The sequence below is a fragment of the Protopterus annectens genome, chromosome 5.part0 (genome assembly GCF_019279795.1).
Source record: "Protopterus annectens isolate FY-2018-M chromosome 5.part0, PAN1.0, whole genome shotgun sequence".
Taxonomy (NCBI): Eukaryota; Metazoa; Chordata; order Ceratodontiformes; family Protopteridae; genus Protopterus; species Protopterus annectens.
This window is the reverse complement of record NC_056735.1, coordinates 1889447950-1889467136: the sequence shown is the minus strand read 5'-3', so window position 1 is coordinate 1889467136 and position 19187 is coordinate 1889447950.

Genomic DNA, 19187 nt, shown 5'->3' with positions numbered 1-19187 from the left:
GTAAACATTTTGAAATGAGGAAATCTCAAAACGGTGTTGAGTTTGGACATCTGTAAAACTAGTTTCTTATCTGCTTCTTTTCTGGAGAATAGAAACAGTCTTGAATAAAATCCTTATTTTCATAAGTGTGGAGGTGCTTCCAGCACTTCTAACAGGAGAAGGTATGAAATAACAGAAGGCATACAAAATTCATGATCTCTGGGTACCTAAGGAATGACTCGAAGGGGGGGGGGGGTTGGTATGGAGTTCCACTAAAGTTTGCAACTTCTTTTTATACTTAACACCCCAGAATCTGAACTGATGGTTTCCCATAATGAGAGGTAACAAAAAAGTTTACCAACAATATTGGTTGAAGAGGGATGGCCAGGGTGGAGAAGAGGAGGGAGAAGGGGAGTTAGGCAGGTATACTTGGGGTTGATCTCTATTGTTGTTGGGGGGGGGGGCTGAAATGCAGTCTTTAAAGTCCACTTGCCATTTTCTCTTAAACTGAATTTTTACCATTTTTCTGCTGTTAACATTTGGATTGCTTTCTAAAGAAACAATTTTGCAGGGTAATTTCTGTCATATCTAGAAACTGCAGAAGGAAAGAATATTACTCATGTATCACTTCTCTTGAGGACTTCAGTTGTGGGATCACCAAACAGGCAAACCTTTACCTAGATGATCATTCAGGAGCTGAGCTTCTACATCCTCTGGTAGAGGTTACAGCTTTAATGAAGCATGACTACTTATGCCACAGCCAGTTGCAACTGCTTTATATGCTGCATCATATCCACATATTATGGAATTTCTAGCAACTTAAGAGACAGAATGAAGCATTTCTAGAAGTTTTGAGCTCATGTCTTGGTCAGGAATTTCAGAAATATTCTGATCCATATTATCTAACATAGTTAAAAGAATTTAATCATATGTGTTTGACAATTTATATCCCTAAAAGGCATCTGCAGAAATGTATACTTTTTGACAGAAGCTGTCAAGAGATCTGCACTTTTTTCATTTAGAAGAGATTAGGAAAAGGGGCTAATTTAGCTCCCTTCTCCAGGTCCATGGAAATAACAGCAAGGTCAGCAGTAGAGTTCTTAAGAAGATATTGTATTAATCCTGTACCCTGTATAGTCTGTTACTAGCTCAAGGTTGAGAACGTGGGGTGCAAGAAGGTGAAGGAAGGTATCCCTTAAGCCACCAAGTACTGGGAGAATAACCACAGATTTAGGAATATCTATATGGAGAAGGTCAAAATATATCTTATTTCTTTCACCTTCTCACATGAAAAAAAAAATCTTTCCTTTTAGAGACTATATCATCCAAAGGAATTTCCTAATTTGGAGAGTCATTTGAAAGAGCATCTTTGACATCTGACTCATAGTTGGAAATAGAAGCAATCTTAGAGGTGTAATCCAAGCCTTCTTTGTTCTTTCCCCTTTTTCTTTTGGTAGGAACAGAGAATATTTTTGTTCTAAGGCTTGAATAGCCTTCAACAGTCCCTGTTCTAAAGTAAAGCAGTTATCTTGAGAGCTCTAAAGAATAGGTTTCTGAGAAGAAAATTACCAAAGAGTAGAAGAAGGTAATAGGTAGTTTATCTTCTGCTGCCTTTTTCTTTGGACATCTGTTTGAAACTTGGGTGCTAAGAGAAGGACTTCTGATCCACACCTTTCAAACTCTCCTCTGATAAACACCCCTTTCTCTTTCCGTTTAATGACTCTAGGATCAAGGGAAGTCATCTTCAGATGGCAAACAGAAAAAAAAAAGGATAGTCAGTGTAAATGGATATGCCTATCACTGGTCATAATGGCTCCAAAGGAGCAATGCTGGAAGTTCTTGGAGATGCTGATGGGTGGTCTGGAGGCTATGAAAGGGTCTCAGTGGAATGAACTGTCTCTATGCTGGAAGAAAAAGAAGAATTAGAAGTGGAGCCTGATCTTTATCATTTACATCTTTGGGCACCTTTTCCCTTTACTTCTTTTTAGCTGGAAGGCCAAATGCAGAAGCTGAAGAAGTAGATGACATGGCTGCACAAGCCAACAGCAACAGCCTCTTGTTCTCAAGATAATGGCCTAGGGTTCTAAGGTGACCTTTTTATATAAAAATCTTTAATAAAATTTTAAGAGCAAAACCCTGAGAAACCGGACAGAATTAATATTGTGTTCCATCCTCAGACAAAATATGCAATTATTGTGGTACTCACAATAAGGAATCTGTCTGACTCATGTACACTTCCCTTTTTAAAACAGACATAAGAGTAATCCCCCCCCCACACAAAAAAAAGGGTAAACTGGGTGTACCCAACTGGGTATTTATCTGCTGGAGTTTCAGATTCCGTAACTGATGGTACAGGAACAGTGTTTGCGACTCTGGTGAATGTCTGCATATACAAATGTGGCAAGAAAGTTCCAAAAATGTCATGGACATATGCACCTTTTATACCAGTACCTCAGTGTATTGGTATAACAGGTACCAGCATTACTACCACTTGCCAAGAATGGACATACATCTTATGGGTGAAGGATCCTCAGCTTAAGAAGGCTGGCCGGAGGGACAGGACTATTGCGGGGAATGTCCCAAATGTTAAGAATACTGCAACAGTGATCTAATGAAGATCATTCAATGAAATGTAACAGGCAAATATACTAGTACAATTCCAGAAATGTTTCATTAGAATATGTCTAATCATTGGATAAACTTAGCCCATTCTAAACAGGGAGCAAAAATAATTCAAAACAATTTGCATTAGAACTATGAAGGTCTGGAAAATGTTCATTAGTAAAGGGAATAATCTTACAATCTCATAACCTGAAAATAGGCAGTAGACTAGCAATGTGATGCACAATACCACTCATATGGCTGCTTTTGTTCTAACTGGCCTAGTCAACAGTGCTGAAAATGCTGTTATATACAACATCCTGTAAAGTAAAATTTAGGACATAAATGAACTATGACCACTGCAAATTATCTGCATTAGACTGGTGTTTCATCCAGAACTGGTTCCCTGCCTCATACATTACAAGTTTAATCAATATTTGTTTGATATGGATCTTGAAGCTTTTGATATGCTTGATTATACAAAAAAATATATACAATCACTTTATGTACATGCATACACCTTTAAATTCTTGATATATAAGGAGATACCAGGATGTGCTTTCTACACTTTTATTTTGCACCGAGGAAGGCTGAATATATAGCCGAAACCGGTTTGCAGATTTATTGTAGATCTATATATGCCACAATAAAATTATTTTAAGCACTTTTTCTCCGTTGTGCTGGATCGTTTTTGAGATACTTCTACGGCATTTTTGATCCGTGCACTTGAGTCCATCTTGCGTGCCTTTTGGTTTTTTCCATTCTGCTTTCTCACACGCTGGGGACGCCTGGGAGAAATGGCAGTGAATCTGTGGCTTGCTTTGTCATCCTGGTTTTCCGTTTTAGTAATATCTGTTTGAATAGACTATCGTGGTATATTGGAACTGTACTTTCTATTTGGGATAAATCTGTAAGCGCAATTTTAAAGATCCAACATATAATTTTTCCTCTGGATTTGGTCAACATTGTGACTTTTCGTCAGCACGCCACTTTCCACGAGGAGGCAAAGGTATGCTGAGACTTTGTTCTGTTAAACCTAGCGATCTGCTTTGTTTTTGTTCTTGCTGGTGTAGTGCTTTCGAATGGTTAACAACTGGTAAAAGGTATACTCTACATGGGGTTTTGGCAGCACTGGGTCTATCACCACTACGACATCTGATGCTGAAACAGACAAGCGTAAAGATTGACTCCTTTGGCCTTAACGGATATATGAACAGTTTATGAGTGACAAAGGCGGACTTTTGGACATTGTATTCACCGTTAATCCTAATACCTAACCGGCTGCAGTAATTGCGACATTGGGAATATTCCTTTTTTCTACAAATCATAATACATGCTGTTGTATGACTATAATGTACTCATTGGTTTTTAACTACATTCAGGATACTTTTTTGATTTTGTTGCTATCTAATTACAAAAATATAATAACGAATTTTATGCTTCAACCTCCAAGCTGGGAGCAACTTTTTCTGCCTACACATGAATATATAGCAGATTGTTACACTTAAATTTTGGCTATACTTTACCAGGAATTTTATTTCATGTTGGGCTTACTTAATCATTATTTTTCATTATAAATTGGGTTCCAAATATGTTGGTAGTATTAGGTTTATGGTTTCTTTTTACTTACCTATTTGTGCATAACCATTTTTGATACTTTATGTCATTTGGAACTAGCACACTTTCTCAGTTTTGAAAGCATCGAACTGTCTTCTAAGTTAAAAAGATGTTTCATATATATGTTCTTGTCCAAGTATGGTTTTTCCAACAGTAGGCTGATGTGAATGGGGTATTTGGGATTTATTTATATTGGTGGACACCAATTCTGTTAAACTTATTTAAACAGTGATTTGGATTTTGGCACATTAGGTGAACTTAGTCACCCTTATTACCCTATACATTTCATTCTAATTTTTTCAAGCTATTAGGCTTACTCTCTAGCCTGATTCATTGGCCCTGATGCTATCCTTTTCATATTTATGGATTTTGTATATGTATTATATTAATTCAGGGTTTCTTTGAATATAACACATCCAGAGCAATTTTTGGGACGCAGGTTTTGAATAAGGGTGTATATGTATAGCATTTTTTATATTTGTGTGCATACATATTCTGGTAGCAACCTGTGATTCCATATCAGGTGTTCCTCTTTTTTGAATTGCAAATATATTTAAACTTAGTCAACTTTTACATAGATGTGGTGCATGGGTTCCATGCCCCATATTGAAATGTAACGAGTATAGTCAGGCCCATTACTAAGGTCCAATCGCTCCATATCTCTACAATACACAGACATTGTGGCATTTGTATGAACATTAATCACTATTAGATTTGGCCAATTATTCCTAACATATACAGTCAAGTTTGACATTGACATTGGCCGATATGTTTTCAACCAAATAAGGTGTTAACCCTAATTAGTTTGGAAGATAGAGGCAGAGACGTAGGTCGGCCTTAAACTTTTTTCCTTTTTTTGTCATATAAGGATATGGCTGTACTACTGCAGGGTATTGAACAATTATTATGATACAGCAGTTGAGACGAAGTTTGGCTGCGTACATTTGTTATGGTGGAGACTCTATGACTTTAAATACAGTACTTTTTTGTGGCCGAATTTGTTACATTCTGTACTAGTAATGTGATTTTAGTTTTGACTAAGGTATTACACATTCATGTTTATGAGATCATAGGTTTTGTGACCTTGAATCTGTATGCACAACATTTCCATTTCTATTGAAATCGAAGCTTTGGATTTGTTAGTATTTGATGCACCCTGATTACATTTGGGCTATATAGTCAGGGTCTTTTCCTTAAAGTGTAGCTATGAGTGGTAAAATGGATCTCAAGGGAATTTTACAAGGACTGCCTGCGGATAAGGATAATTTGGAAGCCTTTGGTTTGAACTTTTTTGGTAACGAAGATTCTAACACAAATCAGGGAGATGCCAAACATCATTGTGGCATACTGTTTTAAAAAATAACTAGAAACATGAGATCTCTAAGAGCTAATATTTGGCACTTAAAGTTGTTCAAAGCATATAAGTTAAAAAATATAACACCCCGTGGACTTAGAATCCGCATACAACCCCTGGTTGGTTTGATTGCTGAACAGTTGTCCAAGGATTGGGCACAGACCCAACATCAGGCATCCATGTTGTTCGTGGACACCCTTATTTCTTATTATGAATGTATGATCAATTCACAGATTATAGAAATTCATAATAATTGTTTAGAGGCCCAAGCTTTTGAGGCAGAGGTTTTTTATCACACATATCTTACAAATTTGGCCAAGGATTTAGCCATACCGGAAGAGCAATTAATCAAGACGAAAACACAGAAATTCCAACGTGATATAGCAGATTATGACAAGGGTAAACCCTTTGTCACTCAAAAAAATGCACGATTTTTTGATTCTGGTAATAAAATTACCAAAAGGAAAAAAAAGGCCCAGGTCAGTTTCTGAAGAAAAACACCCAGGTAACCAGTGGTACCTCAGAAGATGACACATCTTTTGCCACAGATTATGACTGCCCTTCCAACCAGGGGTCCCCAGTGGCCAAGCGCCAACCAACTATAGACCCTTTAGGCCCAGGAAATGCAGAGGTGGCAGGAAGCATAGGAGGAGATACACACAGTCTACAACAACTGTTGCAAAGTATTGTGAGTTAACAAATAATGTGCATAACATTTCTTCCATTGAATTGTCACCGGTTCACAATAAACTTTTGAATAAGGAATTAAACTTTGTGCCGACATCTTTTGTACCTGAACACATACTTGCCAATGAACTCAATGATTTTTGTAGATTGATTAATCTCAAAATATTTTTTGCAGATCCTGATAATTCTCAAAGATCTACTGGGTTCCAATTTGGGAAGTCTGACTTTCAACCTCCCATGGACAAACACTTGGCCATATTTAAAGAATGTGTTATGAAGGATTTACATTTCAATAGGGGCTTTCAACTGATTAGACATAATTTAACCTTACAAGAACGACAGGTGCTACAAGGACTCAGTTCAAACCACAACATAGTCATTGCACCAGCAGACAAAGTTGGAGGTATTGTAGTAATGGATTGGAGTATGTATCAAAATGAACCCCTTAAGCAATTATCGGATGCCAGATTCTACATACATATGGTGGTTGATCCAACACCCAATTTCAAAATACATATTGATTCTCTTTTGGATCTGGCTAAGGAAGAGGGTATCATAGATAAACATATATGCAAACAACTTAAAGTTTCTGATCCCATTCCACAATACCTATATTTACTTCCAAAGATCCACAAGCATCCAACATGCCCACCAGGCAGACCTATTGTCTCTGGGAGGGGTTCTCTTACCGAACCTATATCAGCATTTCTTACTTATTATCTTAAGCCACTATTACCCATGGCTAGATCCAGGCTACAAGACACTACCGAATTCCTAAACATTATTCAAGTCACTCAATTGGAATCAGATTGGTGGCTATGTACCTTGGATGTTACTTCACTTTATACCAGCATACCACATTATGTTGGCTTATCAGCCATTACATATTGGCCCAACTATACACCAGTGGATTCAACAATTTTCTGATTAAACTGACTATGTGTTGACCAAAAATATTTTTTATTGTGAAGGTCAAGCATACTGGCAAGTTAGAGGCACCGCTATGGGAGCATCGTTTGCTCCCATATATGCCGATTTATTCATGGGATTTTTTGAAGAACAATTCATATATGATTCTCAGAACAACATCTTTCTGGCGGATTTGGACATATGGAGACGATACTTAGATGATTGTTGGATGGAGTGGCGGGGTGATCCTACCTCAGTACAGGAGTTTGTGAAATTCCTGAATAACAATACATGGGATATTCAGTTTACCCTGAACATGCAATTCCAGGGAATTGTTTTCTTAGATGTGATCATTTCCCGACAACCAGATCACACTTTGGCTACTAGGGTACATAGAAAATTTCCACAGTACAACACACTTTTGCATGCATCTAGTAATCATCCTCGCCACATCATCAACAACATTCCCAAATCTCAATTCCTCCGTATGAAGCGTATTTGTTCTTCTACAGAATCCCATTTCGAATGTGAACAGGACATGAGTAACAGACTCATAAACAGGGGATACAATCAATGCCGCATCATTCAAACTACGAATCAGGTCAAACATGTAGCTAGATCACAACTTTTACAATACAAACATGCCCATGAGGGATCGAATACATCCACACCTCAACCTGTTAGATTTGTCACTACTTATGGCAGCAACACATCCTTATTTAGAGAGATAATAAACAACCATTGGGACATTTTGTGTGCTCATGACTATTTAAATGATATATTACCAAATAGGTGTGCTTTTTCTTATCGTAGGGGTAGGACCATAAATTCTCATTTTACACACTATGAAAGCTACAACCCCTCTACATCTATACAGACCACCTTATTTGGTGAACCTCTGATTGGCGGTGTTCCGTGTGGCCATTGTAGTGCATGCCGACACATTATGAAAACCAAAGAATTTACCAGTTGTAATACTCCAAAGGTATACCAGATAAAAATTTTTGCTAATTGCAGTACGGACTGGGTGATTTATTTGGCAACTTGTACGTGTTCGTCCTTTTATGTGGGCCAAACTTCCAGACCGTTTAGACATCGTATTAGTGAACACCTTAGTGCTATCAGAACCCATAAAATCACAAATGCTTTGTACAAACATACCATGAGTCACAAAAGTGCACAATTCAAATTTACCATCATTGATAAGATTGATATGCATAGAAATATAAAAGCAGGCTGGCATGACAGATTAAATAATAAGGAATCCTCATGGATCACCAGGTTAGGAGCTGTATTCAAACCTGGGCTAAATGAAATATGTTAGTCTTTTGTAGCCAGCTTTTCAGTATGTATTTATGACTCTTTGGGATTTCTCTGTTAAGGATTTAATTTGTTATTATTACTATTTTCATTTTTTATTTTAATTTTTCAAGTTTAATCAATATTTGTTTGATATGGATCTTGAAGCTTTTGATATGCTTGATTATACAAAAAAATATATACAATCACTTTCTGTACATGCATACACCTTTAAATTCTTGATATATAAGGAGATACCAGGAGGTGCTTTCTACACTTCTATTTTGCACTGAGGAAGGCTGAATATATAGCCAAAACCGGTTTGCAGATTTATTGTAGATCTATATATGCCACAATAAAATTATTTTAAGCACTTTTTCTCCGTTGTGCTGGATCGTTTTTGAGATACTCATACTCATTACATGCCAGGATTAGCTCTGGCTCCCCTGTGATCCTGAACAGGACAAAATCAGGTACTGGAAAATTAATAAATTAAATTACAACCACTAAATATAATGATTTTATCTTATGTTTATTATTTACATTTTCTCTCTTTCATCATTTCAAATTTGAAAAAGGAATGCATTTTGTTTACATTTTTTTCTTTTAACAGTTTAAATTCACCAACTATATTTATTTTTAATTGTTAGTACAACAGTTTTGTGTTTACGTGCTTGTTGTCTTTCACTGCAGAGCTCTATGAAAATAAAAATGACCATTTACTAGGAGAGTTGTCCATTTTCTGAGCATAATCAGACATTAGCTACCTTTGCAATTATTAAATAGGGTAAATGCATCTCAGTCTATAAGGAGAATATTAAAATGCTCTGTACTTCCATCTTACACAGATGCACAAAGAAACAATTAACAAACATAACTTTAACAATAGCCTCTTATTCTTGTTCAGTAAAGGACAGTGTGCTTTTGATTTATAGTAACATCAGACTCATAACTGGAGACTACCTGATGGGAAAGGAGCACCTAAAACCACACTGAATTGTGCATTGCAAAGTACATGAACAAAGTAACTACACTGGTATTTTTTTTAAATAAAAGCGCAAATAAAAATCAAGGAAGAGCATTGGCAGTACCATGCCTTTCACTGTTTTGAGAGTAAACAAAGGAGAACTAGGAATACCTAAAATACACATACACAAATTATTAAAACATAACTATTTAACACAGGCCAAAATTCTTGCTGTTTAACCAGCTGCAGTTCTTAGAATGTAATCCTTTTGGCTTTTCTACTGTTTAATTTTTTTCAGCTAGAACATGTTCAGCTCACATGTCAAGCATCTTGACTTGACCAACAAACATAATACAGAGGGACCAAAAATGTCTCTTGGAACAAATCACATTGTTTAAAGCCACAATGAACTTTACCTGATGCTCTTTTGGTTGACCACAGGTTATAACCCTTTGGTTTACACTATGTTTCCCAGTAAGGCAGACATACCTCTTTTCAGTAAAATAGCTGGTTTTGAGTGTGAGAAAAAAAATTCCCTTAGATGTTTCAGTACAGTTTACCAAGGTACAGCACTCTATAGCAAGCACATCATTGTCACATTTCAGATGACTTAGGCATCAGGATGATTGAAGGCCTTGCATACAGACAGTAGAATGATGAATATCCCAGCAGATGCAGCAAAAATCATTTTAAGAATATAAACCCAACACAAAATTATTAAGTAGAAAGTATAATACTGTTGATCTTTATTCCACACAAAGGAAGGCAAGTAAGTAACACAGATTTTGTTTCACTCTAACCTCATCACTGGCCATAGCATAAATCCAGACTTGTATAGGACAAACAACTTTTTCAAGACTTTCAAAGTTCAGAACTCAGGATCTATAATTCACTCAAATACATCTTTTGATGAAATGGCTTTATATGAAGTCAGGATGGAAGAGACTTTGAATGTCGGATTTGCAAAGTGGCAATTACATCAGTGAATCTGCGTTAAGGTACATGTGGTAAGAGATTTAAGGAAACATTCTAGAGCTGACCTAGTATTTTCCCTGCTCAAAAAGAGATGCGAGAGAACTGGACCTACAGACCAGAAAGCGAAAAGAAAAAAGCATCTTGGTGTTTAAAATAAAACACATGCTTCGCTCTAGACTAGCACACTATCCTGGACAGCGTTGCCACCTATCCTTTTTTTCTGGACTATCTGGAAATTAAAATGATTGTCCGGTAGTCCAGAAAACACTGTACAAACCCTGGTATTCTGTTTAGAAAAAGAAACAGAAGTATGTTAAATCTGTGGATTTAATATGCTTTTTTTTCACAAAAAGCATAGTAAAGCCGCAGAAAAAAAAGGCATCACAAATGGAAAAAGATGTTCCCCTCAGATGATGCAAGGATGACATCACAAAATGGGTAGAAATGTAAAGGAATGGGTGGGGTTACATGGGTGCAAAGGGGCGTGGCCTAAGTCTGGTTTTCGTCACAACGAAAGGTGGCAACCCTAACCTTGGATTACAATCCATGCAGTGGTGCTGCAGTTAGCAATTACTGACTTACAGTACTTGGTCCTTCAGTCTGCTTCTGGGCTGGATTATTTTCTGTGTGGAGTCTGCACATAATCAATGTGTTTTCTTGTGGAGTATGCACATAGTCCCTGTATTTTCATGGGTTATTTGACAGGTATGTTGACTTCCTTTCAAAAGACATGCAGTAGGTGAGCTAGCAACCCTCAAAACTGTCCACAGGTATGCATATTACATATGACAGAGAGTCAGCCAATGTGTGAGTGTGTGTGTCCCACAATAGACTTGTTATATTATTCAGGATTAATTTCCTGCCTTGTGTCTCTGGTAAATGCGATGGCCCTGAACTGCTTAAATAAATCAGGCAATCAGAAAATGAATATATGAATGAAATCTACAAAGTTTTACTCCCGCACATGCTTGTGAAAAACACTACTGTGCATATTCCACAGTGTAACATGGGAAATATGTATTCTGATCCTTACAAAATAATCCACATCTGACACAATCCATATGCTACTTTACTTTAACAACAAGTTACAAAGACAAATGTTACTGACTTTGCTGTAGCTGACTGAGAAACTTCTTCCACAAGTATTGCAGGCAGGCTCTAAGTTACAAGTGATTTTGAAGTATCATGAATGAAGCGTAACAGATGTCAGTCTACAGAAAATTGTATAGACATTTGATATGCCACTTCTGAAAGGTGGGCAATCTCAAAGCAGATTAATGATTGGAAAAGCAAGCAACTATAGCGGAGTAGCTGAATGGATACCATCACATGACCCATAACTTGGATGCTCCTGTGATTTTACTGTTAGCCAGTGAGGAAAGGGCACTACTTCACTTCCTCCCCTTTAAGAACTCATATCTGTTATTTTCATCTGGGGAAATGAGACTAAACCACGCCTTACTGCAACTGCCAGTGGAAAGAATAAAACTAAAATGTTTGGTACATATATGTATGCCAGTATGTTCTTCCAGCCCTTCAGAATGAGTTAATACTTCCACTCACAGGTTAAAAACATCAGTCATACTACTCAGCTTCAGAAACATGGAGTCAGTGGAGTACAGTATCAATGACTGATGTCAGATGGTGTTTTGTCAGTGGCTGACAATGACTCCGGAGAAACTCCATTACCATTTACTGGTCTGGATGGCTGGATAGCAGGAATACAAGTTAAACTTCAAGACAGTGTCTCAAGTTATTTATTAAATGCACACTGGTATAATCTGATAACCCAAAATGGCATAATTTGTGCAACTTTAATGACACAAATCATTTTAAAAGGCTCTATAGTCAGTTTTCTCTCTTTTTTGTAATTTCTGTATTTAAAGAACACTGTAGCTGCAGCCATACCTTTTTAATGTGACTAAATACAGCTAACAGTAGCTCATTAAAGCTGTGTACATTATGCATTCTGAATGCTTGGAAATGGACAGGACTGTGTCAAAGGACTGACATTAAGAGAGAGAAGTCATGAACCATGTTGCTGACAATATATGGGGATGCCTGCAGCTCACTGCATCCCCAGAAAGTGTGCATCTCCTTCTAGCATAACACAAGAAGAATCAATTTTGATTTTAGATTAATACAGTTTAAAGATCATCTCTAAAGAGGTGTGAAACAAACTTGTTTTTGTATAAAATGTTTGCAAACATAAATGTGACCACTTTTTTATATAAAAACAAAAGGTCATTTTTACACCCAGTTATAAATAAAACATTTTTAAAAATTGCTTCTGAACACAGAAAACTAAATGTACTGAGCTGTGCTTATGGTATGATTACTCATTGGCAGGCAGGAGGTGCTTACATCATGTTGGGTTCCAGTTGTAATTATACTGGATAAGCACAGGTAAATAACTGTAAATTAGTTAAGTAATTGCCACAGTGTTAAACTAACAGTTTGGCAAAAAAAAATTTTGTTTTTTTACCTATGCTAACTCACAGAATTAGAGCTGGAACCCAAAGTGACGTAAGCACCTCCTGCCCTCTCATGAACATTCATGCCATAAACACAGCTCAGTAAGTTTTGTCTTCCGTGTTTGGAAGTGATCTTTTAAACTTTATATATTTATTTAAAGCCCGTAAACACAATTTTCTTTTCACACAAATCAACAAATTTCATACATCGTTACGCATGCAAACTATTTTTTGTTTGAAAAGTTTATTGCATTTAGCAGTTTACAAAATAAAATTTCATTACACATTACGAAATATTCCGGCACCATGCTAAAACATTCATCTAAGTTAATGAGGAATCTATGGACTCAATCTAAATCAGCCACTGATTACTTGCAGACTATCTTCAGCCTCTGTTCATCAAACAGCTCAGAACACTCATCTGAAGTAATCATTAAGTGGTACTAAAAAAGCCAGCCTCTGTGGTCAGTGTTGTCTGATGTCTATAGGGATGAAAATTCTACCATAAGACTAAAATTCAAGGAAGAAATGCATATGCAGAATGTGAAAAATCTGTGCAATAACCAGTAGCTGCCTGATTATGTCCAAGCAGTTTGTTTTTTCTAGCCGAGGCCCAAGCCACTGAAATATGATACGCACACACTTTATGCTCCATTCTACTCTTGCAACCAACTCCCTAGGAGGTCTCCTCTGTAACTGCCCTGGCTGTGGAAGCCATGAGTGAACACACGCAAGTGATGACATGCTACACAGCCACATGCAGGAATAAACAGAATTCTTTTAAATGGATCACCTGTTCTAGACATCACATTTTGTTATGTTTGTCTGTGTATATAATGCTGCATGTACAAAGACACTATACCATGCAAGTACCAGGACTGTCATTCACAATAGGAGTGCGGTACTGGCATCCTGCATGGTTCAGCGTCTTTGGACATGCTGTGTTACTCTATCCTTTATCAGCAGACTCCTAAACATCAACTGCTTCATGAATCCTCCATCACAGGAGGGACATTTTTCACAGGATATTTTACACATATTTCATTGAATGGTTTTCTGATGACCCAGACCATTCCTGATGCCGTGCTAGTACTGTGCTATGACTGTTACTGGTGAAAATCCACCGGCATGCAAACAGTGTGAAACTGTCAGAGAAGGAATGCACCCTGAAGTACTGTTGCTAGTGGCATTCATTACAGCAACCATGCTACTAACAATGGTAACTGTCCTTATTCAAAACTGAGGAACAATAACAAAAATAAATGTCTACTTTTGTTTTAAACTAGGCAAGATCGGCCAGACAGAAATGCTGCCTGTCACATGGGAGCACTTACCCGATTAAATGATTCGGTCAGAGCTGTACAGTATTTAAGGACAGAATGCCAAAACCAGACATAAGCCTACAACATACAGGTCAGTCATAGCTTCTATACTGCCAGTATGTATTTTGGTCAAATGATTTCAAGCAGCAACAATAGATACATTCCTTTAACCATGGGAAGAATGTTCAGATCCCACTCTGGGCAATAAATCAGGAAAAGCAGAACTCTCCATCCTTGAGATGCTAAGGTAGCATGGGCTATGTGTGTCTCAGGTGGCTCTATCATAATGGCCATGTGTGCAGCATAATAATTTCATGCAGTACAGTAAATACCTTCGGCAATCCCCTAGCAAACATGAAGAATCCTTACTTCTTATATTCTATGCTATGGAAATGCTACTTAGATAAGGATTTATATTATATTATCAAGATTTCGGAAACTGGAAATTCATTTGTTTGAGATGATATGTTCGAGTTTCTGAAAATTTGAATGTAAAAAAAATTCTATGTTTATACAGGGGGATAAGACTCCTGCACCCCCCACCCCCTGCAAATTACATATACTAATCTCCAAGATCACACTACAGTGGGGGGAAAAAGTAAATTTCCTGATCCCCAATTGACACAAATGCTTTAACATGGAATTTACCATTTTCCTCACTGTAGTGCAATCTTGGAGTTAGTATATATAATTTGCAGGGGGTGTGGGGGGGGGGGGCTTGCCCCCCTGCGAAAGAGGAGATTTTTTTTATATTCGAGTTTTCGGAAATGCAAACATATGGTCTCGGCCATATGAATTTTGAGTTTCCAAAAACGTAACAGTATGACATAAACCCTTAAACAGATGCAATAAAAAAGCAGAAATATAAGCAACAAAAGTTTTTGAGAAAGGCCATGTAGAAGGCAGAAAATCTGACACAGAATTGCAAAGGGAAGATCTTTTCTTCAAATGGTCAGTTCAATGTCTTAAAATATACCTGAGAGGTTATGTTCTCTGAGAAATTAAACATTATTTTAAAGGTGGTTACAGCTGAAAGATCCCAGCATTTTCTTTCGACTGATCTCATGTCGGACTCCAGAGACCAATTAAAATGTGCGACTTGGCCAATCGGCAATGCACAAGTCCTAATATACAAAATATACACAGGTTAGTATCGTATAATCTTCCCAGTATAAAACTTCACCCGGCTACATAGAGGGATGAAAGGAGACGTAATTGACCGCAGCAAAAACCAAAATTGCCCCAGATGTCAGAAGACCCTAAAAGAATACACCAAAAACAAAGGAAACCACACATTACTGCACCAAAACATATACAATATATAAAAGGCAAGGTAGAGATCAATCTATACTGTTAGGAAAAAGATGCGCTGTAGACCTGGACAATCCACATGTGACAAAGCTAATGCTAGTAGAATTGGAGAGCAGGAGTAAGGCACGAATGTCTGTAGAAAAAGTGCTAACGGGACTAAGGCAAATACAGCAAAACTTAGAGAAAGAGGAATGGTAATTAGAATAGCTGAGAGTGGCATAAGCAGCCCCAGGAATGAGGCCCAATCCCAGCTGGAATCTCTTTGCCATGATGACTTGAGTGGGCTGCCTGCCTAGAAAATGGTGGAAGGACCCAAGTACTTTTTGACACAGGCTTGCCCAATCCAAAAGTGGCAAAAGAAAACAATCAACTTGAGAACTTTCTTAAATATGGTATAAGGTGGCAAAAATAATAAAAAAGATTGCCTAATAACAACTAAAAACACAAAAATCTTTCCCCTTAGACAAAGGTCAAAATATAGAAAGTGTACAACTGAACTAAGTTTAGCAAAAGCTTTTCCTGCATATTTCTTACCTGCATAGAATGCTGTTGAGTAGTGTAAAAACCCTAGTCCCTTAAAAAAAAAATCTTTTGCCTCTTAACAAGGATCTGAATAACGCTTGACCCACTGCAAAGCAAATAAAAAAACAAATAGGCAAAAAATAAGGAGGTACTAAAACTCAAAAAAAGGACAAACAGAAGTAAATGAATTAAAAAACTTCTCCAAAACAAAAAATACAATCCATCTGTACCAGCCAAATGTACAAAGTCTTCCTAAGCAGTCTTATAAAACAAAAAATTCCTAAGAGTAGCAAAAGTAGGAGGTCAGCCACAGGGGGTCTTATATTCTTTTTCCCCATGAAATAAAGGAAAATCGTGGGGGTCTTATATTCTTCAACCCTAAAAGTGCTTGAATGAGGATTGAGACCCAATGGTAATAATAATGGATAAAAAGCTGAAATTGCTGCATCAATTCAGCATGAAGAAGAGAAAATAAATTGCTGTGCCTGCTCAAACTTTCCAAGAAATTGAGCCTTAACAAACCCAAATCAAAATCTCCAAATTCTGTGCCACAGTCAAATCAAAAATCTCTAATCAAGGATGTAATATTCCAGGGTCTAATAAAATCTCTTTTATTTTCTGCATATGTTTTCCTTACCGCCAGCTGTGGAGATTAGGGAAAAACTGAAAAAGGACATTGAGCAGATGACCGTCTCTCTCCGAAATTGAAGTGCTCTGAGGCCAAGTCCAAGGATAGAAAATCTTGATTGAGGACTCTCACACTTCCCCAGAGCTTGTCTTCCTGAGATCAAGGCCATGGGTAAAAGTGCTGCCGATACCTGACTCCTCAGTAATGGTACCTTTAGAACTTTGTCTTGTCTAGAAGTTAGAAACCTTGCTTTGGCTTGTGCAAGAAGGCGAAAGAAGAAGACAAGGTGTTTTATGAAGGAAAAAAAAAGCATCCACTTCTTTTGAACTCCTGAGAAATCAGTTTTTTGCTGCTAGCTGGTGTTCCCATGTCACTGTTACCATGGATTGTCTTAGTGCTTTAAACAGCATGTTTCACTGAAATACATGAAGGTGGCAGATTTCCTTTTTTTTGAGGATCATGAAGAAAGGTTTCAACACATCTGCTTGTGTTTGTTTGCCTAGCATATGCTCCCACTTGACTGTTGCTTTAGCTGAAGCGAAAGACATGAAGTGTGTTCTTGCTGTTGTTGCCAAACACATGACAGTTGTGTGTTTTGTTCTGGTAGAATGCCACCACATGTTTGTTGATGTGCCACATGACAGTTGTGTTGTCTGTTAGAATCAACTTCTGGCATGCAATGTGCAAACTGGACTGCTAACATCTCTTTACTTGTATGCCTGGCATCAAGTCATGGCAATTGTCTAGAATTGACTTTTCATTCTAGAGATATCTGACTTGCCTCTGGTCCATCTAGATGAGCTCTGGCCCACTCTCTGACTTCGCCTCTTTGTGCAACAGAGAGTCCTGCTAACACATCTTTCTGAGTGACACAAAGATCAGTGTGGTTTGGCTAAGCACCATTATGTGTCCACTACATTGTAGCTGGGGCATTTGTCCAACATCAATACTTTCTGCCATGATAGTGCAGACCATGGATATGAAGAACCAGGGAAGCTCGTTGTTTTGCATAATTAATGACCAGAACTAGAGATTCTTATGTATTTAAGAGACAAAGGACTAAATGTGCATTGTGGAATAGACTGGAGATTATCGGGGTGATGAAGGCAGAGGGGGGCCTTTTGGCATTGGTTCAGCTCACCAAATCCAGATACCATTGTAGCATTTCTTGAGAAAGCACATGTCTTGAGAGAAGCTCTGAAATAACTTTATTACTCAACTGGATACTCCTAGTTGTTATAGAAGTCATGACTTTTTTCATCCTTTGTAGATTCAGTTCCTTTAAGGCCAAGATTAATACCTAGAGTCCAAGTAAGGATAGTCACAGAATCTTTTATAATCTGAGGGCTAAACTCGAATATAGTAGTTTTGGTAAAAGAGCGAAAGGAAAGCAAAGGGCAACTTAGAGTCTTAGGCACATGACTTTCCAGCTGAAGTGATCTGGCACACTACCAGACATTGTTCTATACTCTAAGCTTCCTTGAGATCTAAAGTTACCATCATTTGATCTCTTTGCCCAGTCAAATTAAGCTGTGCAGAACTTTGGAACTTTGAATCCTGGAGAATGTTTCCCTGGTAGGAACCTGGAACAGGAAAAGTTAAGTTCAGGTTCCTTTTTTCTTTGGTACTAGGAACGAAAAAAAGCCTCTTTGGGAGTTTACAATGTCCGTCTGAAGTGCCGCTGATTGGGTAACAGAAATTGGTCGATGAGCCTCTGTTCTTTTGATAGGAGAACGAAGTGTAAACCTCTAAAAGGCTTTGAATGAAAGGAGGAAATCCAGTAACCTGTGGTGAATGATATCCCGATTTGTTATCAGAGAGTAATTAAATCCCAATTTCCTTTGAAAAGAGTCTCTGCTGAAAGCTCAGGTGCCCCAGGGAGGTGCAGCTGACCTCAGAAGAAAGGCAGGTCATTGGGTCTGCTCTCTCTGCCCTACAGGACTCCTCCTACCCCCTGTCTGAAGCCTGTGAGCAGGCCTAAAGCAGCCTGTCTCTGCCCCTACCACTGCTACCCCCCCCCCGGGATGAGTCTACCCTTAAATACACAGTTTGCATAGACTTGGGGTAGCCCCTTAGCTGCCTTTAAACTGCTTCCACAGTAACTTGCAAACACTTCACATTAAAAAGGCATCCAAAAACCTCAGACTGCTGTAACTCAGCTAAAACCTGAGAACCAAACCAACTGCATCAACAAAAAGAGCTTCAGACTGCAGCGTGACCAGCCTCTCTCTAAACACAGCACCACAACCATGAACCACCACAGAAGCCAAGAAACCTGGAGGCAACCACTGGCAGCCATCCTGCTGCAACTCATTCAATACAAACAACCAGGAAGAGCATGAACTAGATTTGACCAACCAAGAAGCCAATTTCTGATATTTTAACACCTTCAAGATATCAACTGTGAAAGAAAGACAATAAATATGGAAGAAGTATACACTTTCTATTCCCATCATTCCAAAGCCCCACCTTCCTAAATCATTTAAACTTTTTTATTCCACAGTTTGCCCTCACAAACAACAGGCCCCCGAGGAGACAGTTC